This window comes from Prosopis cineraria, unplaced genomic scaffold, assembly GCF_029017545.1.
Source record: "Prosopis cineraria cultivar Desert tree isolate PC_DT_omini unplaced genomic scaffold, ASM2901754v1 PC14, whole genome shotgun sequence".
NCBI classification, from domain to species: Eukaryota; Viridiplantae; Streptophyta; class Magnoliopsida; order Fabales; family Fabaceae; genus Prosopis; species Prosopis cineraria.
The window spans coordinates 11583825-11607271 of NW_026555345.1; the positions used below are offsets into that span (position 1 = coordinate 11583825).

At 30.3% G+C, this 23447-nt stretch overlaps 1 long non-coding RNA gene across 1 annotated transcript; it reads right to left on the reverse strand.

The window, feature by feature from the left end:
• Positions 1-12358: 12358 nt before the first annotated feature.
• On the reverse strand, positions 12359-18425 carry LOC129293736 (uncharacterized). The gene is made up of 6 exons (XR_008589201.1): positions 17587-18425; positions 15789-15889; positions 14933-15089; positions 14739-14821; positions 13164-13250; positions 12359-12958 (listed from the first exon to the last, which is right to left on the reverse strand). It is a non-coding gene; the product is annotated as an uncharacterized LOC129293736 (long non-coding RNA).
• Between the last annotated feature and the right edge of the window lie 5022 nt (positions 18426-23447).

Below are 23447 nucleotides of genomic sequence, written 5' to 3' on the forward strand. Positions count from 1 at the left end.
CCTTGGATTTTCCTTTTAACAAATTGTATTTCGTGTTGTCTAAAAGCAGATTTAGCCTACCAACTTCTTGTTAGAACTTGAAAAAGAATTGCATCAAACAGAAACTAATCACTAAAGCCTGAATCCTGTTCACTAGTGCAGATGTTCTTGCAAATCTGGGTCCTCCATAGAGTAATCATTAGAAATAGCAGCACGCTTATAAAGACGGTAAATTGAGCGTTTATCAAATTTTTAATACTTTTTTAAACTTCTCTGAAAAATATAATATACTGTGTGTTTGAATAAATTTAAGTTCTAAAATTTGTTAGCATGAATGTTATAGTTAAAATTAATTTACAAAGAAAAATTTTGAGCAAGAGCTTCTAAAATACTTGAAGTTTGGCTTTAACACAAAATAATGTACAAAATAGAATTGTTGAATGTAAAGAAATAAGGATAGGAAAAAAGTGTAAATTGGGATCCATCCCAATTTAATTTGTTTTTTGATTGGTTTTAGATATTCTTTTATTAAAGATAATCATGTTTGAGATACAGTCGGGTATTAAATGTGAGTACATTTTTTAATAAATATTTAAATTTTAGGTTGTCACATTGTAAGAGATTAAGCTCTTTTGTTAAATCTAATTCCCATTAGTTAATTTAATTCTATCTAGTTGAGCCAATGTCCATTTCTCAATAATTTATAAGTTTGAATTTTGCACTTGTAACAATTGTTGCAACTTTCATTTTCACATAAAATTTTTCTCTTAAGAAAAAAGTACTAAAAAATTAGACTGGTCATTGAACTAGTTAAGACAATGTGGGTCAAGGGTAGTAACACAATTAGAGATCAACTTGGAATCAAATTGATCTTAATTTAAATAATATAATATAATTTATATACATAAAAATATTCACATTTGAATGTGAAAAAAATAAATATTTAAATAAAAAATCTTTAGTTATGCTCAAAGGGTCATTGGTTTGGGGAGTTAAATGTTTGTAATTAAATTAATATATTTTTAATTTTAAGTTAGGTTAGATTATTTTAAATAAAGGGTTAAGGGACCCACTATGCAATATTTTATAATAAAAATATTAAAAAAAATCAAATATGGGGACTACATAATGGGAGAACATCAGAAGTATTGAGGTAGAGAATTTTTAATGTTGAATGATAATATTAACCCATAATTAAGTTTAAGATCTCCACAAATCCTTTGAGTAAAATTGAGAGCAAAATTGACCCTTAAATAGAAAAGCTAAAAATGATAATGTAAAACTCCAACAAATTAATAAAAATAATAAATATTCATTTAAAAAAAGTACAAATCTACCTTGACCTTTTAAAAAAGTACACTTAGTATTTTAATATTTAAAAAGGGCACGATATCACCCTCACCTTTTTCAAATTGGTATAATGTCATTTGATGTGACGATTTGATCATAGTGATTATTAGTTGATCATTTGTGCTTAAGTGGCATGCCCACATTCTTCCTCCTCTTGTCTTTCTGTTCTCAAGAAATCTTCATCAAATTTGGGCTTGAAACTGAAGAAATCAATATCTCATAATTAAATTGATGCTTGCAAGATTGAACTAGCAAGCCACGAGTTCAATAATTTCCCTAACCTTGCCATTAGATTTGAACAGCTCTTCCTCCCTCCTTTCTAAGTGCCTTGACCTATGCTAAATATAAATTGGAGTTAGAAGGTCAAGGCACCACTCTAGGTAGTAATTCAAGGGTCACTTGTTCAACTGAAGGTCAGATTAGAGTCAAACCAAACTCAATTCAAATAATAAAATTTGATAAATCAAGTAAATAATAGCTCAAGTCCAAAGGAAGCAAATTAAAATGTCTCAAGAAAAATAGGAAAGAAATCACAGAATCTCCATCTCAAGCCGTCATGATTCAAACTCTCCTTTAAGCAGCCCAAGAATCTCCAATGAATTAGAACAACGACAATCTTGAAGGTGGCTCCAAATATCCCCAAAACCCTTTTTTTTCTTCTATGACAAAATAAAATGAGACGTCTTGCTATGGTGAAAGTTGCAATTTTAGAGTTCAATCCACCTTCTATCCACCTTTGGAAGCCAAAACCATAAATTTAAGTGATTCTATCCACCTTCTCATTTTTGCAAAAATTGCCTTCTTTGTATTTTTTTTTAATTGAACTTTCTCATTTCTAAGAAGGGCTTCCAAAGCTTCTCCAAATGTTTAGAAATAAGATAACAACAATTAAACCTAAAATACCCAAAACCAAAACCTAAATATGTGAAAAGTAAGTAATGGTGGGCAATCCGAAACGAAATGCATGCATATATTCCTAACTCTTGAATATTTAAAATATATAAAAGTGTACCAATTAATTGTCTAAAAAATTCTAAAAAAATGTGTTGAAAACAACGCAAAATCCTAGATGTTAACAATATTGTATCTCTGGCAAAAAAAAAAAAGTATCAGTCCATATATGAGATAAGTGCTTAATTTCTAACTATGATTTGAAAACAGAGTAAGGTATTGGTGAGGAAGCAGGCCAAACAAAAATTGGGATTGAACAATAAACTGTAAATGAATAAAAATAAATAAATACAAATCATGAAAACTACTTTTTGTTTTCATAGCCTCTCTCTAGCAAACAATATCGATATTTCCAAAAAAAAAAATTAGACTTAAGGCATTCATATATTCCAACTAATTTCTCCAAAATTAATTAATATGAGAAATGCGGATATACAAAACAAATTTAAGTACATACAGTTGAGTTGAATTTTAAATAAACCCAAAAAATGCAATGTGAAAGCATGTTTTATCTATTGAGGTTCCCAAATTCTATATATCATAAATAGTGCTTCTTCCTTTTTAAATTTTTAAAAACTTTATTCCAAATCTAGCCTTTTATTATAGAAAAGGGAGACACACGCATTCACACACGCACACAAGCATGTCAATGTTAAATTTAAATTTAAAATCTCTTTTAAGTAAGGAATGTAGCACTGTCATTAAAATAAATGACAATTGACACCTACTTTTTAAATAAAATATTTTGCATTGTACATGTAAACACATGTCTAATCAATTTGAAATCCCAAAACAGTTCTTATAGTGCATGTGCGACTTTTGATTTTGTGATAAAACATTGACTTCAACTTAGAGTTATAGTGACAATTTTGCTTGTTATTAATCTCATCTTTGATTCAAACTGAAGAAACAAAAATACTATATAACTATCAATGTTTACGCTTAAATTAAAATTAAATCCCAAAAAGAGTACAATGCAATACATTAGATACTATAATTTTAAAATGTTAAAAATAAGTGAATGAGGCTATAAAACATTCAAAACATTTTAAATTTAAAATAAATATATTAATTAAATCACATACATATATAAACTTTTATCAGTATCTTTTATGGGTTTAAATATTATTTTTTGATACAATGGGTTTAAATATTTTGAAGTTGAGAACCCGTGGATTTCATAAATTTTACCTTTTAAATAAAGAATACTAAGATTTTATGTTTTTTATAATAAAAAATAAAATGAGCTAAAGTATTAGAAAGGAAATTTTCACATAAATTCACAAATAACAAACAATTTCATAAAATTTAAATACATCTTTTTTATTATTATGACTTGTACTATTTATTGAATATATATATATATATATATAATAGAAGAATAATAAGCATATGTTTATGGATGACATGTGTCCTATTTTTTCAAATATTGCTATTTCGTGAAGCCACTTAGGATCAGTTTAAGAAATTAAGTTTAATTTATATTTCTATTATATTTCTCAATTATTTTTTAATTCTCACTCTCATTATCTCCACTATTAACTTCCATTATCTTAACTCCCTTATTAATTTCATCATTTATCTCTAAAATACTGCTATGTTGTGAAGCCACGTAGGATCAGTATAAGAAATTAGTTAATTAAATTTTTAAATATAATTAAATATATATAACTTCCCAAATTATAATTAAATTTTAAAAATTCAATTTGAAACAATCAATATATCTTCTATCTATAAATCTCTATAAGTTATACCACTCCACGTCACAACCAGAAGAAGGATTTTATTGTGTGATATTAATTTTTTCTAATTTATAAGATTATAATTTGAAAATGTAACTTCTCTCCCATTATCTCAAAATCTCAAATATAATTTCCCAACTAATTCACAAGTTAAAATTTTATTTTTAAAAATATTAAATATATCTATATAAATAGTACATATTCCTATATAAAATTATTATTTTGAGACTCAACAAAAATTGCTTTTCTTTATCCTTAATATTCTCTTTCATGATCTCAAATATAACTTCCTGAATACTGTCATTTTGTGAATAACTTTGAATTGGCATAATAATTTTGTAAATAATGATTTAAATAATTTTCTTGTAAATTAAATTATATAAATACACAAATTAAAATTGAATTAAATTATTTTTTATTTTTTATACCAATGGTATTATAATCGTGTGAATTAATAGAAGAATTTTGTGACTAAATATGAATTTTTTTTCCAATTTATAAGATTGTAATTTGAAAATATAACTTATCTCCTGTGATTTGAAAATCTCAAATACAATTTAATACCTATTCCTATATAAAATTATTATTTTCAAAATTGACAAAAACTAATTTTCTTTATCTTTGATATTCTCTCCCATGATCTTAAATATAACTTCATGAATATTGCCATTTCGTGAATAATTTTGATTGGTATAATAATTTTATGAATAATAATTTAAATGATTTTATTACAAATTAAATCATAAATAGAAAAATTAAAACTGATTTATAAACGTATGAATTAATAAAATAATTATATTAAATTCTTTATATGTTTTAAATTAAGTAATTAATAGATATTAAGTTAAATTCTAATGTTTAAATTAAATATAATAACATAATTTTCTTGATACTCTAATGTGCCATCTTGTGCAAACATGTCAAGGATAAAATTAAACTGTTATTTATAATTATATTATCTAAAAATTATGAAAAAATTCTAGAAGCATAAAAACTGAAACATCGTTTGGGGTTTTTCTTTTAACTATCTCACCCCATGTTTTCACCCCCACTTTTCCCACTTCTTCATGCCTCTTCTTGCTAAACATGTAGTGTTGCCTTGAGATCATGGGGTCGTCCTTTCTTTCACATGTTCTAAACTTACATAGTATGCAAACTAGGAGAGGCATGTATAAAAATTGCATCACCACACATTGCAAGGCAAACCCATTCATTTGTAAAATGTCCAACATGATATTGTTCTTTCAAATGGCTGCAACATTTAATTGCATGTGTTCCATTAATTGATCTCACGAGGATTGGAAGATCAAAAGTGCGCATTGTTTGACTGTGGTTCATTGCTCCTCAAGCTATTCCAAACGAGCCTACATCACTTGAGATGGTTTTGTAGGATGAAGTTGTGTTGCTGCATTCTAATGTTTTGAATATTCTATGATTTATTTAATAGACTAATTGATTCCTTATAAAATCATATTTTTGTATTTTCTACTTGTATTTTTTTCAAGGTAATTGAATTGGAGCTTTTGTTAGGAAAGGAGTTGTTCATCACCATTCTCAATTTCTTGTTGAAGGTCATGCCTTTGTTCTTACCCAATTTGGCGTTGTTGAGAATTTTGGATTATACAGGACCAAATGCCATGCTTTTAAGGTTATGTTTTAGTATTCAACTACTGTGCGACCTGTGATGGATAATAAAAAGATCCATTCTTATGGATTCTGCTTTACCCCATTTGGTGATATCATCTGTGGTGATTCAAGGGAGGAATATTTAGCCAATAGGTCATTCTTTTATAATACATTAATATACATTCTCCTTTGTTTTCATTTTCATAATGTAAAGTTTATTCTTTTTGAATGTAGATATCATAGGGAGACTTGCTGCAGTCGGGGAGACTCAAAAAGTTCTTGTCAATGGACAACATGAGTAAAGGCTTGATATACTATTGGATGATGATAAGTATAAAAATATGCTTACCTTTATGTGTTTTTAGTATTTTGCAATGATTTTAGAGATTAATTTGATTATTTAATTGTTTTTGTGTGAGAATAAACAAGAGAAATTATTGAAGTTACTTTGTAGGGTGCCCTTGCAATGATAAGTATATTGTAATTATTTACTGTCTATTTAAATTTATTCACTACTTCTTTGAGTTTAGCCTTAAAGCTATTGGTGTCAAAATTGAGAAGAGGCCTATTCACCTTCCTAATCAACCTACTTTAACTGTTGAGGATGATATCCTACATTGTCCAAATCATATATATATGTATATATATATATATATATATATGTGTGTGTGCCAGCTTTGTGGAGGGCCACTTGTAATTTATTTCTCTCTTTTGTGTTGTATGAGACTTAAGTTTAGGGTCATCAACTAATAATCTTAATTTTTGGTGAATAATAGGATGTTGATTGTGTTATCACTGAGGTTGTTAGTGTTGACACCGACCGGGGATGATACAATATCAACTGCCAAAAGTGCACAAAAAGGTTCTTCCTGATGGTGATGGTTTTTTTGTGACAAGTGCAATGTTTGTCAAGTCTGTGTCTCCAAGGTATAAAGCTTATGTTACTTTCTATTTGTTTTATTGGAGCAAGTATTTTTGGTGGTTGATGTATTTAATGGTTGTTTATATTTTATATTCAGGTTTCATGTGTGGTGTCATGTTTATGATGCATCTGGCTCAACTGATGTTCTTATCTTTGCCTTTAGGAAATGCTCTGCTGCTAAACTACAATGGTCATGATTTTTTGGTTTCTAATTCTTATATATATTTAATTATATTACACATTACAATTTATATGATTGTGCACTATAGATGGATGTCACTAGTGTATTTGAAGGTAATGGTTTTGACAAGATAATAGGAGAAACGTTCCCTTTTTGTGTTAAAATTCTAGAAGATTATGCTAAGGGCCTCCCATATGGTATTATAGTAAATGGAACGATTGTTGATGAAAACACTGTGAAGAATTTTCTAGATGAATGGGATCAACAAGTGCCTTCACCTAAATGTGCATCACAAACACCCTCAATTGAGGAAACTCTATGTTTTCTTTTTGCTCTAAATAGAGACAATGAGATTTTTTTTTTCTTTTTTGGTTTCTCATGTATCATATCCATGCTATTTTTATTGAAGGAATCTACTGAAGATAGTTCCTCAACCCTTACTCCATCAAAATTCATTGAAGTGGATCTGCCAATGGTAGTGAGCATGTTGAAAGTCTCATATTGTGTACAACTTGCGCAAGGGGAAGACTAAAGTGGAGGCAGATGAGAAGTGATAGAAAATTGCTAATTTTGTGAGACTTTAGTTAAATTTTTCATTGTCAGGCTTTCCTTTGAACAAGCTTATTATTGTTTTATTTTATGCTGTTGAACTTAGTTTTTTTACATTGATTTTTTGTTTCTGATTTATACTTTACTTTAATGCAGTTTTTGGAGTCATATGTTATGGCATTGATTGAATTAATTTATTTTGCTCAAAATCATGTGGCCGTTGTTCAATTTTCTTTTATCTCAGCCCTTAGTCAATTTATTATTGCCTGTTATGTGAGGTTCTTAGTCAATTTATTATTGCCCATTATGTGAGGTTATTATATTATAATTTATCTTAAATATTAAACTTTGCACATTTTACTTTTGTACAATAATTTGAAATTTATTTTAAAACAAATAACTTTCACAGAATAAATTTAGGAATTCCGAGAGTGAAAATATATTTAAAAAAAATTTGAATTCATTGGATTATAATATTTTAAAATAGAAATTTTGGATAAAATTTCATTTAATTAATTTTAAATAAAATTAATAACTTAGGGTTTTATTTTCGTGTAAAATAATATATGATGAATATATATTGTATAAATTTTTATTATTCAAATATTAAAGGTCTTTTGGATATTGTATAACTTAATTTGAATTTTATTTTATTAAAAAATTTTAAGTATATATTTGAAATAATTTATCTCCTTTTTCTAATATATATTAGAGAAAATAACAGTAAAAAATGCAAGCTCTTATTATAATTTAACCCTTTTGTTAATTTATACTAGACTCATTAACTATAAAAAAAATATTTTCCAATTCTTTTGGGGTGTGAAAATAATCATGTTTACAAGATTCCTATCATTAATTTCTTCTTTTTTAATATTAATAGTGAATAAAATGTTGTCTACAATTACTTAGTATTATAACTTCCTCTCCATGGTCTACTATGATGTTTAATTTTTTGACCATGATGTTTTATGACTTTTCCATTTCCATAATATTGTCTATTACATCATTCTCTTAATTACTCCTCTACTCACGAATTTTAGATTTATATAATTTTGATTTAAATTATATTTACATTTCAAAAGTTTAATGAATTATTCACGCTTTAAAATTCCATTACCCTAATTTTTCTCGCATTTCAAATAGTAACTTCCTAACTCTCATTCCTATCTACATATCTATGTATTTAGGAAGAACAACAAGCATTTTTCTGTGGATAAATACTGCCTAATTTAGAAATATTTCAAATACCTCGATTCCATAAAGCCACGTAGGATTCTGCTTCCAAAACTAATTTTAGCTGTGAATGTAATTTTATTCCATTAATCCTTCATTCCAATAATATCCTACTCTGATGGTTATTTAAACTTCGGTTGGTAATATTTCAATCAATTCCTAACTCCACAATTCATATAGGATTTGGCTTAATTTAATTTTTAATTCTTATTTCATATATATGACTACATTTTATAATTTAATATATGAAGTTCTTTTTTAATTAATTCAAATTAACTTGAATGGATTCTATACTTTAAGTAGATTTAAATGTTAGTTGGTAACATCAGAATAAATTTGTTACTCTACAATGCAAGTTGGAGTTATTTTAATTTTTTTAATTTACATATATAAGTGCATTTTATAATCAATTAATGTCGGGATCATAGTGTTAAATTTTTATTAAATTAAATTAATTCAAATCACTTTGAATTATTGATTCTAAATTTTAGATTTTGGTTTATATGCGGCTGGTTGAATTCCAATAACTTCCTAGACTCCACGATTGATGTTTGATTCAATTTGGAGTTTTCCAAATTCATACATATTATCAGTTTTTATAAAAAAAAATTATCAATTTAATTTTATCTATTCCCTTCATTTAAAACTATAACGCATTTTTTGATGAGTTAGATGTTAACAAATATAAGGCATTTTTAGTCTTTTGAGATGTAATCATTATCTTTTTTAAAAAAATACTTCTATTGATAATGACTTTATATTTATTGTAGGGTATTTAATAGGAGTAAATATAGAAAGATAGAGTTAGTTGAAAAGTAGTTAACTACTTTATTAAAATGTAAAATTTAATTAAAAATACTTTACATATTTGAACGGAGGGAGTATAAAATTATCAATTTGGGAGTCAAATATAATTTATTAAATTAATGTATTTTATTAAAAATAATATAATACCATGATCTCCATGTTACTTGATTTAATATATACCATACCCTCCTAATAATAGTTATCCATATATTTGTGGAATTTAATTTGAGAAAGATTTTCCTAATATAAATTCGTTGTAACGACTAGGCTTTGGTGTAAATTTAAATTTTAAAAAAGTTTTATAAAAAAATTCTACCCATGTCATTTTAATATTGTTCAGAGAGAGTGCAATTATTATATCAACTTTATCTTATATAATTAATTAATTAATTAACTGTTAATAAATGCTTTTTTCTAGACGTGTATTGACATTTCACTAAAATTGGGTAGTTACATATTTATTTGATTATATTTTAAATTTTTTCCATTTTTGAGTCAATTATATATTTATTAAACGTGGTGCCTAATAGTTATTAATCTTATTAAACATAGTTTTATATACATAATTTATTTCTAATTTTATAATTTCTTTGACAAATATTTTTGACTATATAATTATATTATTTCTCATCATCAATCAGCTGCACATTTAAATAAAGTAAATTCCTCATGTTCCATTATCTCCCCACTCTCATATAGTTGTAAATAGGGGTGTTCACAAGATAGAATGGGATCAGGACACCCCTGTCCCATGTTCCATCTCAAAGAAAAGATTATGACTGAATATTTGTCTTGTGTCCTGTTCCGTCCTAAAAGTCCCATTGGAAATCGGGATGGGACTAGGATAAGATCAGGGTGTCCCATTGTACCGATAAATTGAATAATATTGAAGAAAGATATGGACAATAACATAAGTTAAAATTTTAAATCATATAATTTATTGAGTCTAAAATCAAAACAACACAAGTACATAAATTACAATAATTTAAAATTAATTATTGAATTACATTAATCAAAACTACACATTATAATAGTAATTACAAGTGAACCCTAGGCTATAAGAGCAGCAACAAACAGGTCAAACCAACACAACATCAAATCGTTATTCTTCTATTTTAGTTAAGATGTGCTAAGTTAATTACTCTTCCAAAAATAAAGCAAGAAATACTATATAAATAAAAGTTATTAAATAGATAGATATAAGAATAAATCATATTAATATAATTAATATATTATAAAGAAAGACATCGCCCTATTTAATCTATATATTAAAATTACCAATATAAAAAACTTTAGTTTTAAATAAGAATTTCATGTATTGAAATTATAATTGATATAATTAATATAAGTATAAATCATATTAATATAATTAATATATTTAATGTCTATTTTTAATTAATATATTTAATGTTTATTTTTAAAATAAAAAATAACATATATATATATATAATATTTGGGACGGGACAGAACGTCCCAATGGTAATTTCATGTTTCATTCTGTCCTAAACCCTTTTCCTGTCTCATCCCGCAAAGTCTCGTCTCAATTGTTTTTAGACTCAGACGAGATCCGTCCTGATATGATCAGGATGATACCGGGCCAATTGGCACGGGTACAAACTAAACACCCCTAATTGTAAACATGGGTGAATATGTGATCGTGTAGGTTACTAGAGATATGGATAGCAAATCTCATGTACAAAAATTGAGTGAGTACACTAATGATGACAAGAACTTATTATTCCTCAATCCTCACCATGAATCTATCATTTTTTGACATTGATGAGTTATTCGAGAAAGCTGCCTTGCTCGCCGTTGAATACTCCAGAGCATCTACCATATGGTGGTGTCCTCCCCCAAAATCTGTTGGCACTGTCATTGTGAAGAGGTGCTTAAACCAAAGTCAAAGACAGATTGGCTTCTCATCTCTTATAGCATCTAATGGAGTGCAGAGTGAGGTGGTAGAAGCAAGCAATGAACTTGACGATATTGGTGGCCTTATAGGATCTAATAGAGTGAAGAGTCAGGTGGCAGAATTAAGTGAGGAACTTGATGACATTGGTGGCCTTATAAGATCTAATACAAGCTGAGTTAAAAATTATTATAATTCTTATAAGAGGACCCATGCATTACATGGGTGAATTACTAGTTGTTTTTAATACTTGTGCTAACACGCTTAGGTGTTTCAGAAAAGATTGAATAAAAAATTAACAACATCAGTATTGCATTATATGATTATAATATACTCCTTCTAAACCACACTATTTATCATTATTAATTAATTCACGATTTATAAAAAATATTAGTTGAAATCTTATTTTCCTAAATATTTTCACATCTTTCCATTTGTGCTCTTAAATTTTCCTAGTGACATGTGTATAGTCTTTAAGATAGAGTTTTTAAAGACAAGAAATTAAAAAAAATAAATAGAAGCAAGGGTATAAATAGGGAAAACATAAAATTTACCCAACACTTTATATTTTGGACTAGGGTGCTTTTAGAAAGCAACTTATATTATAATTCGAAAGAAATATCTTATCAGTATATGCATGGGCAAGGTGAGGAGTGGGATATAGGTGTTTTGGCAACTACATTGATGAAAACAAGAATAGAATAAAAATAAAAAATAAGAACAAATAATTAATAATAATAACAATATATAATACCTCAGAAGGTGACATTTGAAGAGTAAAAGAAATGATTGGCATCATAACCCAAAAGAGGAAGCCTTTCTAAGCGAACACAAGACTTGAGAGCAGTGCACATAACATTGTTCATGGTGGTTTGAACAATTACCAAGTGTGTCAAAAATGTAAAGTTTTAAATGTAAATAAAGGATTCATGAGTTCTCTTAACTCAGTTTATCCAAAAGCGAAGATGCAAGAATGAATTGAAAAAAAATATAGTTTGATTATTGAAACTAAGTTACATTACAAGTATTGTAAAGATTACAATAGAATTGAAAAAATAACTATAACTAAATATGGAATACAAAGTAAATTTGAATAAAAGAATGGAAGTTTGTATATCATGAGCTTGCTGCTGCGATTTTCATCTATTGGCATCTATTTGTAATGCTTGTTTGAGTCTGTTGGTCCCACAGCATCCAAAGCCCATATGTCGAAATATTTGCTATACATGGCATGATCTGGCGAGATATGGGACATGCTGAGGTAATGGCCTCACGTCCAAATAAAGACCTTCCACGCTTAGTCATTTCGAGTCTTAAGGCTTTACTCTTGCCAACTCAGCACATGCTTAGCTTGGAAGCTCATCTCGAAGTGGACCAGGCCTTGTCTTAAATGGTGGCTTATTGGGCTTGACATTTTCTCTTTTGTTTCTTTGGGCTTCTATCAATCTACAGTTCATTTTAGGCCCAAACCAAAAAAAAAAAATGACATCATCTTCGTTCACCACCTCAAAGGTCCTGCGCTTCCCAAAATATTTACTCTGATCAACACTCTTCTTCCTTTATCAACATTCTTCTTCTTCCTCTGAGTCCCATATAGGGGAGGATAGGTTCCAATGTGGAATTCTCATTGATCTCAAGCTCCTCAACCTCATGAGCCAGCTTTTAAAGTGTGGTTCTTCCAACGTTCCGATTATTTATCTAGTCAACCACTGAAAAGAATCAACTATGAAAAACAAATATCTAGTCTAACTAATTCATTCAATATTTTAGAACATTGAGATGAAACTCAGACTCTTGAGAAATAGTCTAAACCCCAAACTTTTTATGACATGTAGAAACCCAGATTTCAAATTAAGAACAAAGTAAAAATTATCTGATATATTTAAAAAAAATATATCTGATATATGCACTGACCTGTCTTTTGGGAACTGATTATGCTGGTTGGCTTCACTAAGCTCCTATGAGCCATGCTCTTTCAGTATCAGCAAGTCGTGCTGCTATCTGTTTTGGGGGAAGAAAAGACAGATAAAAAGTAAAAAAAATATACAACAACAACAACAACAACAAGCCTTTATCCCACTAGGTGGGGTCGGCTACATGGATTGCAAGACGCCATTGTGCTCTATCATTTATTAAGCTTTTAGAAATATTATTAATTAAGAGATCACGTTCAACAACTTCCAAGAGTGTTCTCTTAGGCCTTCCTCTACCTCTCTTAATCGGACTCAAAGTTATATGTTCCACTCTTCTCACTGGTGCCTCCCTTGGTCTTCTTTGTACATGCCCAAACCATCTCAACCGATTTTCTACCATTTTTTCCTCAATAGGTGCCACCCTCACTTTTTCACGTATGTGCTCATTTCAAATTTTATCTTTACGTGTATGTCTGCACATCCATCGTAACATTCTCATCTCTGCTATTCCAACTTTATGCTCTTGCTGTCCCGTTAGAGCCCCGCATTCACTACTAAAAAGTAAAAAAAAAAATATAAAAGAAAAAAAAAATAAAAAGCACAATCAGGTATGTTGTGCATAGGAACTCAACCTTGTGAGAGGAGCTATAGATTCCTACCGTCTGCCCTTGCAGTGGACAGTAATAAAAAAAAAATTTAAAAGAAGAAAACCAAATATAATAATTCTCGTTATTATAGTCAATTATGATCAAGATATGGAACCCTTTTTTTTAAAAAAAAAATAAACATTTTTTGCACATTACATCAATATTTCCAACTGATTTTCCTTATTTTGTAAAGTGAAGACCTAACAAATGGCCAATGCAAGAGAGCCATCTAAAGATTACTGATGGATAATACATCTCAAAGTTATGCACTTCATGTCCTCGATTAGAGTTGCCCTCTACTTCAACTTTACAATTTACAGAACCCTGTGGACTAGGAGCATATTATAGATGCATCAGCTTTCATACATAAGATAACTAACGACCTTTTATTATATACATAAACAACACAAGCCATGAATGGAAAATGATTCAAATTTCGAACAGAAGTTAAAGTAATGATTTTTTTTTCCCATGGAAGACCAAGAGGCTATCAAGTGAAATTCAGAATTATTAGAGGCTTAATATGGTAGTAAAATAGAACTGAGAGAAGCTGAAAGTGATTTTAAGAATTTTAAGATATAATAGTTCCTGAGGAAGGAGCTGAGAATCATGTACTATATTCTGATATATATATTTTAACAAGCAAATGGTAAATCTATTTGTAGGCCTATAAGTAGCAGTAATTTACAAAAAGAACTCCATGAGAATGTTAGGAAGTTATCTAAGGCAATTAGTCCCCACTAATATACTAAAAAATTATTAAGGAAATTATTGGAAATTCAATAGCTCCCAGAAGTAGATTGACAGGAACAAGACAATCAATTAACAACACTTCCTTGCAAAAAACTTGAGAGCATCTTTGCAGTTAATTTGCAGTCATGGGATTTTCCTTAGACAATAGACATCCATGTATTAGGAATAGAAATTACCTGTTCTCTTGTCAGTAGTTGTGCAAAAAACTTTTCCTTGTGCCTGCAGGTGCATCCTCATCTTCATCAGAATTACCTGCAGACTATAGCCATGCAGACTCAGCCAAACTAGTTGCCATAGAACCTGCTCTACAGAGAAAAAAGGGACCCTTTTGAACATATTACATTAAATATTGGGTAGGAAGAGGCCAAACCTCGATAGCTGAACCTTGAACCCTGGGCAACCATAATATAAAACATTCTATGAGTGTTTTCCCCATCCTGATGTTCTTGAACTTACTAAAACAATATTGCTAGTGGCTTTGTTTCCAGACACAACACCTACTCAGACATTGATGAAGATCATAGTACCTATCATACAGCACCAGAGCATCCCATCAAACAACATATCAATATACTATAACAAAACAGAATCCTATGTTGTTGATCTGCTTGTTTAAATTCAGATCATATGCATTGCACGGGAATAATGCTAGTTAGACTAAAAAAACCAGAAGTTAGCAAACTGAAGATAATTAACATATTATGTGCAGCACCTTATAATGGTTGTAGAGTAAATAAAACAACCAGCCATTTAAAATTTCATATGCTCGCAACTAAACCAACTAAAAGAAAGGTAAAATAGATCTCAGAAAAGAGAAAGAAGAAAACCACTCATAACTAATGTAAAAATTGAAACTTTCAATTCAAGAGTTAAGAGATTTATGCGCATAATAGCAATCATATTTAAGGGGTTGAGCCATTTGTCAGCAATGATAACACAATTTGTATGTTCAACCCTGATCATCCAGGGGGGAAAAAAGCGAAAACAAGTATTAATTGGAATCCAATTGAAAACCATTTCATGTTGACAATAAGCACGTGAGAGACCAAAAATATCTGACTTCATTGCCAAATCCCAATAACAACAAATAAAGATATCAGCAATTGGCACAAGATTAGCAACACACACAATCACTTACCCTCAAAATCATTAAAAAAATAAGGGGAAAAGATTAGCATGGATACAAAAATTGTACTTTTCAAGAAGCACCATGTACAGAGCTTTACCAAAAGCAAGTTCCCAATTTTCTTCTAGATATTTTCCTTGAATCAATGTCCTTCTGCATCTTTCTAAACTGCTTCGGTGCATCGCAAGTAACAAACTCCCCCTGCATCACAAAGACATACAATATTATTTGGATAAATTTTATTTATATTTTTTAGGTGTTTGATATTATGCTCTACAAAAACAGAAGATGCAGGCATTTTTAATAATTCAATATCATATAATTGTTTATTTCAAAAATTCAGTAGCATGCCTTGGCCATTGATCAACGTTTATCACCAAATGAACCAGAATATTCCTCCTGTAACAGCAATCTTTGAGACAAACATGAGTTAGATGGTTTTCAAAACCCCCCTGCCTAAGACGTTTTTTCAGACTTGAGATTAATCAGGGGGGCTATATAATTTCACAAATATTCGAGGTGTGACCTGAGGGAATAGAATTTTCATCACCATATATAATCTCTAAAACATAGAAAATATGAGGGAAAATATCTCTACACCCTGTGCTACCCCTCCTATAAACAACTACAACTAGTGGATGTTTGAGAATAGCACACCACTATTCAACTATAACTATCCCATAAACAACTATAACTATCAATTAAACTCATAATCAACCACTATTCAACTACTAGGCCTCTACTATCCTTCATCATCCTTCAATTATCAATATTTGTCCATAATACTCACTAATTAACAACTGTTCAGCCACTAAACTTCAATTATCCTCAAAAATCCACCATTCCTAAATATACTCCACCACTGTTCAGCTAAAAAGCTTCTACTATGCTTAGTCATCCATGAACTATCAATATTTATCAACTATAACCCACTAATTAACAACTGTTCAGCAGCTAAACTTCAACTATCCTCAAAAATCCACCATTACTAAATATACTCTACCACTATTCAGCTACAAGGCTTCTACTATCCTTAATCATCAATGAACTATCAATATTTATCAAAAATACCCATTAACACTAGTATTCATTAACACTTGATTTCTTAGCCTCTATGCATCCGAATAGGGGGGTTCAAATAAAAAAAAATTTGAAATTAAGAGAGTATAATATTTTTTTTGTGAAATTATTTATAGAAAACACAATGATAATAAACTTTCTAAATCTCAACCTGATAGGGGAAAAAACTCAGAACCTCCAAAATTTGAAGCAAGAAAACATGAGTTTTAGTTGGAAGAAGATGTGGGTGTTTTTTAAGTGATAAATAAACAAGAAAATTTTGGTGTGAAATTATTTTCAAAACGTAACGACATTTTTAAAACCTCCACCTTCTGATTGGTGAAAACTGACAGGGAACCTCCAAAATTTCAACGAAAAAACCGTGAGTTTTATTTGGATGAAGGTGGAGTGTATTTATAAGTGATAAATAAATCGAAAATTAGCTATTAGTAAAATAATATTAGTTGAAATAAAATTGTGATTTGGCATTTTTACCACTTAAAAATAGAATAGTTTTAAAAGATTAGACCCCCTAAATTTAAAAATAGGCATTCATGAAGCAACTTCATATCAAACATAGGACACCTGCTGAACTAACTTATAATCGAAAGGACAAAGAAACAAAATTACTAATGCAACATTAACGGAAGACTCCAATAAGTCATCGTCACCGGCATACTGCATATCAACATTTGAGGCCTTGCAGGTATTAAAATGATGTAAAAACTAAAAAGGATAAAATATTGTAAGCATTAGCTTAAGGCCAAGTTCAAGAGATCAACAAGAAGAGCTAGCGCAATTGGTAAAACGATGCTGAAACATAAAATATAAAAGTATACCAGTAAAAGGAAATTCAGCCTCTAACTCATGGTACCATATTCAGCTGGACGTACCCGAAAGAAATTGTGAACTGTTGGACTTCCACACTCAAACACAATTCGAATATAGCTTTAAAGTTTGCGCATATTCTAGTGATCACATAAATGAATACTTGAACGCAACAGAAGGACTGATGATGGATGAGGTGAGAATCCGAAAGGCTCACTCAGCTCATCCAGAGGGACTTGTAACGGTAACGACATGGCTGTATTGGTGTCCCTGAATGTGGCAAAAACTATTATGGGCAACCCCTTTTTTTATCTCAATAAGGTAAAATGAGAATCCAAAAGGCTCACTCACAACAACCTACGGAGTACCGGAATGGTGACAAGGATATCCTGCCCCATAGCTACGACGAAGACTTTCTTCCTTTGTCTCGTTTTTTTTTTCTTTCTGTGCTGAAACAAACAAAGATTTGATTTTGTTGTAGTGTTGACCTAGTGAGACTCCAAAAGGCTTACTCACGCATGGTCAAGAGAGAATCGCAAGGGTGACATGGTCCAACACAGATTTCACGATGCCTAGCTACCTGCCCCACAGCTGCAATGAAGACTTTCTTCCTATATTGTCTCACGATTTTGTTGGCCAAGTGAGATTCCGAAAGGCTTACTCACCTTGGACCAGGAGAGAATCGCAAGGGAGACATGGTCCAGCACGGATGCATGTGCTACCTGCCCCATAGCTGCGATGAAGATTTTCTTCCCATATTGTCTCTCATTTTTTTTTTTTTCTTTAAGGCCGCGTGAGACTCCAAAAGGCTTACTCACGTTGGGCCCGGCGAGAATCGCAAAGGTGACATGGTCCAGCACAGATTTTGCGGTGCCAAGCTACCTGCCCCACAGCTGCGATGAAGATTTTCTTCCTATATTGTCTCTTCAATTTTATTTTTTTTTTTGACCGAGTGAGACTCCAAAAGGCTTACTCACGCACGGTCAAGTGAGAATTGCAAAGGTGACATGGTCCAGCACAATGTTTGCGGTGTCTAGCTACCTGCCCCACAGCTGCGATGAAGACTTTCTTCCTCTGTTGTCTCCCATTACACTAAAACAAAAACAAAATCATTTGATGGTCCAGCTTTGGCCGAGTGAGACTCCAAAAGGCTTACTCACGCAGGGCCTAGAGAGAATCGCAAGGGTGACATGGTCCAGCACAGATTTCGCGGTGCCTAGCTACCTGCCCCACAGCTGCGACGAAGATTTTCTTCCAACAGTGTCTCTCATGAATTTGACCGAGTGAGTCTCCAACCGGCTTACTCACGTAGGGCCAATCGAGAATCGTAGCGGTGACATGGTCCAGCACCAAATTCCGGCTGGCTTCGCCACATTGTCTCCTCTATGAAAATCCAAAAGATTTTGCCCAAAACAGTTTAAGCGAAACAGGAAATTTAAGCACCGCCTGCCCCAAATTACTTTCTCCCTGTAACCTTTGATTTTCTATTGACGTTCTATAATATATAAAGGATCATAAGACTCGCATCAAATGTCAAAGCCTTATTCAAACTCAAAGTCAAGCAGGCCATCCATCAGTTCAAAATATAACGCTTATATAATGTTTTTTTCCTCATAAAACGCCACAGCACTATTTTACCCGTAAGTATAATTGCACTTCTTGCTGTATTAGGATAAAAGGCCATTAAGCTAATACTTTTTTGAATGTATATTATTGAACTTGCAGTCCATTTTCTGTCTTTTGTTTTAAAAAAACGTGTGTGTATAAGTCAAACCTGCAGGGTCTCAAACCTTGATATGTTACTTATGGAGCAAGTATCTAAAATGCAAATCCTATACCATATTCTAGAAATACCTATTCAAAAAAAAAATTTTAATGGAAAGTAAAACCCTAACAAGGAAAGCACTAAATGAAAAGAAGGTTAAAAATAAATATGTATAAGTCAAGAACTCAAATCTTTATGTGTAACTTTCAAACCAGACGCCTAAAACTCAGAATGTATATATTTTAGAAATACCTAGTCAAAAAACCTTTTTTAAAGGGAAAACAAGACTCTAACAAAAAAAAAACACTAAATGAAAAGAAATGTTAAAAATGAATACGTATAAGTCAAATACTCAAACCTTAATATATAACTTATGGAGCATATGTTTAAAACAAAAGACTTATAATATATTCTAGAAATACCAATTCGAAAAAAGGACAATCTTTTTCAAAAGGAAAAAATGACCCTAAAAGAAAAACACTAAATGAAAAGAAAGGTTAAAAATGAATACATCCCATCTTGAATACAAGTTAATGAAGAGTTCCATTATCCCAAATTAAGTCATATGTAAAATGTCTGGATCATTAAATGATTTTTTCTCTTCAATACTCCTCACTAATTAATGAGAGACTAAAGACAAGAAAATAAGTTAAAACACTTGTTGGGAGCAATTCAGGAAAATAATTGTGATTTGGGGTAATTTTAAGAAGTTAACTACCATTTGACAGTTTTTGAGAACAGATGAGGTAATTAACTTTGACTTGTATTCAAAAATGGAAAGAAAGTAAATCACTTACCTTTCTTGGCGAGCACAATCCAGTTACGTGAGGACAGATTTTGGTTCAGTGACAAAGCATGATTTCCACATGGACAACTTATGCTTATGGTTATCATCATCTTTATCAGCAACGTCCAGGTTCTTCTTTATCATTATGAAATCTCTTGCTCCACAAGATCCGATGGTTTCCGTTGGATTCAAACCTGCAAAAACACACTTATCATCTTCATCAAATGTTTAAACTTAAAAGTCATGATTAATGAATAAGGCATAAAGGATCACAGCAAGCGTGTAAAATAATATGATACAATTAAATGCATTAAAATAAACATTCATACATGGTATTAACTTGTTCATAATTCATAATAGATATCAGTTTCATCGTTTTTTCTATAAAAGAAGTTGTTTATAATTCATAATACATATCAAATTTGTTTATATTAATATAATGAAAATTTTGAAGGAAAAAAATTGGACTTTAATATAAGACTTAAAGTAAGTAATTATTTTTTGGGAGACTTGTAAAAACTAGCTAAATATTTTGAAGTCTCATGAAATATATAAATATCACTAAAATCTCAACCCCTTCATATATTTTTATTTAAAAGTCACTTTGTGGGGTAATTTGGTAATTATATGTTCAAACTTATGTAGTTACATATTTTTTAACAATTTTAATTTTAATTATATAACTATCAAATTTTTTAATAAGCATAAAATTTATTAAGGGAATACATGATAAAAAAAAATATAGGCAATTTAAAATAAAAAACTAGATTCTATCAATATGCATATCTATCAGAAAATAAAAAAACAATACATGGATGAAAATTCAAAAAACATAAACTAAAAAAAAAAAACTTGAACGAATACCTTTCAACTTAGTAGGACAGTAAAGGTAAAAATCCCGATCATCAAACCCTAGAACAGGACGTCTTTTTTGACGAGCATAAAATTTGAGAGTGGTTTGGATGACATTAGAAACCAGATCATCGTCCTTCACCAAGAATCTTAAAGGCCCTGCACTTCCATGGACATTCACTGTAACCAAGATTAAATTCTTTGTCACCTTCTTCTTCCCCTTAAAGAACTTATGCTTTTGAGTGTCATCATCTTTCTCAGCAACATTTAGGTTCTTGTTTATCAGCACGAATTCTCTTTCTCCACAAGATCCTATGGTTTCCGTAGGACTTAAATCTACAAAAACACGCTCTAGAACATCATCATCATCATATGTTTAAACGTAAACATCATGATTAATCAAAAAGGCATAAAGGAGCATAGGATGCGTATAACGTAATGTAATACAATTAAATGCATTAAAATAAATATTCATGCAGGTATTTAATTTGTTTATTGGGTTTTGTATAAAAAAGTTTGTTTAATTATAATTTTATTTCAGGCTGTTTCAAAAGATATCAAAAAAATTTAAAAAAAACTTTTAAATTAACAAAAACGGATTGTATCAATTCACATATCTAATAAAAAAAATTTAAAAAAATAAAACATGGATGAAAGCATAAAGCTAAAAAAAAAAAAATTAAACGAATTACCTTCCAGCGTGGCTGGACAGTAGAGATAAAAATCCTTAGCATCAAATTTTAGAAGAGGATGCCTCTCTCGACCAGCACAAGATTCGAGCGTGGTTTGAATGACCTCAGAAACCAGATCATCATCATTGACCAAAAACCTCAAAGGCAATGCACTTCCATGGACGTTAACTGTGATCAACAGCCTCATTGCCATCTTCTTCTTATCAGACCTCTTCTTAAAGGAGGAGGAGCTCATCTTATGAATTGAGTTCTTTCCCAACATCTTGCAAAGTTGAAATCAGCTGCAAATTGAAGTCAAAATTCAGGATCAAGGCCGACAATGATAGTACCATTCCCTTTTATGGGATGTGAATACATGTGTATGCATGCGTCTGCGTATAGGCATGACTATAGATATCAAAATTAAAATATCAACTAGATTTTATGTTTAATATAGTGAATAACTAATTAATGGAGAGGAGAGAATATTTTAATGAATTCAATTTTTAAAAATGAGCAGAAGATTAAAATTGTTAATATAGATAAAATGCAAAGGAAATAAGTAAATAAAATTACTTACAAATTTGAAACCATATTTATCTATATAATGATAAAAATTACTCAAGGCCTTCCATTTCAAATCAAGAAAGGTTTTTAAAAGATATTTTGATATTGTGATTGGGAAAAAAATATATTTTAGTATTGATTCCATATTCATCTACCTTATTATAAAACATTTATAATCTTGTATTTTTATTTACTATATCATAATTTCAAAGTTATTATAATATATGTATATATATATATATATATATATAAAAGAAGTCAGACTAATGTAGCACATGTTTCAGGTTGAACGAAAAAAAGCCATGTGGCTTTTGAACTTGATGTCTATTAAAATTTAAATGATCCTATCATTAAAGTTTTAAAAATTGAACTGATCATCAAATTATTAGTGATTGGAGTTCACAGTTTAGTAGTGGAATTAGGATCAAACCAATTAACAATAAATTAGTATATTTTAAACAATATAGATTTAAAAACTAATAATTAAATTACCATATAAGCATAAAAATGTTATTTAAAATTAAAAAATTAAAAATATCAATATCAAATCCATAATGTAACAACCAAATCCATAATATAACAATCCAACATCATAAATTAAAACTCTCACTTACAGATAATAACACTTACTAAATCCGATAATCCATAAATTGTGATGACCAGAAATTATAAATAATCACTAAAAATTTAAATTTAAACAAATAAAAATTCAAATAACTAAATGAGAAATAATCAGAATCAACCACAAAGATGGAAGAATGGACTCTGTACAAGCAGACATTTGTGTAAGTGAAGGCAAGTCAAGGCAAGAATGCAGATTAAATGAAGCAAATAGGCAATTAGAAAGACGAATCTTGGGAGAAAAGGGTGACACTGTAAGAGACGAGCACGGATAGAACAGGGGAACTTTTGGGGGGAGGGGAGAGAAAGACATCGATAGAGAACACCGAGCTCGACCTTGGGAGGGAGAGAGCGAAAGACGACGATAGAGAAGGGAGAACTCAACCTTGGGGGGGAGAGAGAGAGAGAGACGACGATGGAGAAGGAAAACTCAACCTGGGGAGAGAAAGAGTCGATCGAGGTGCTGAGGAGCGGAGTCCAACAATCTCTGCAGAGTTCTGGGAGCAAGCCGATGACGGAGGTGCCGAGGTGCCTAGAGCTCTCGTGAACGTGGCCAATTGAAGAATGATGAATGAAGACTGAAACGAAGGGGTCAGAGATGCGATCGAC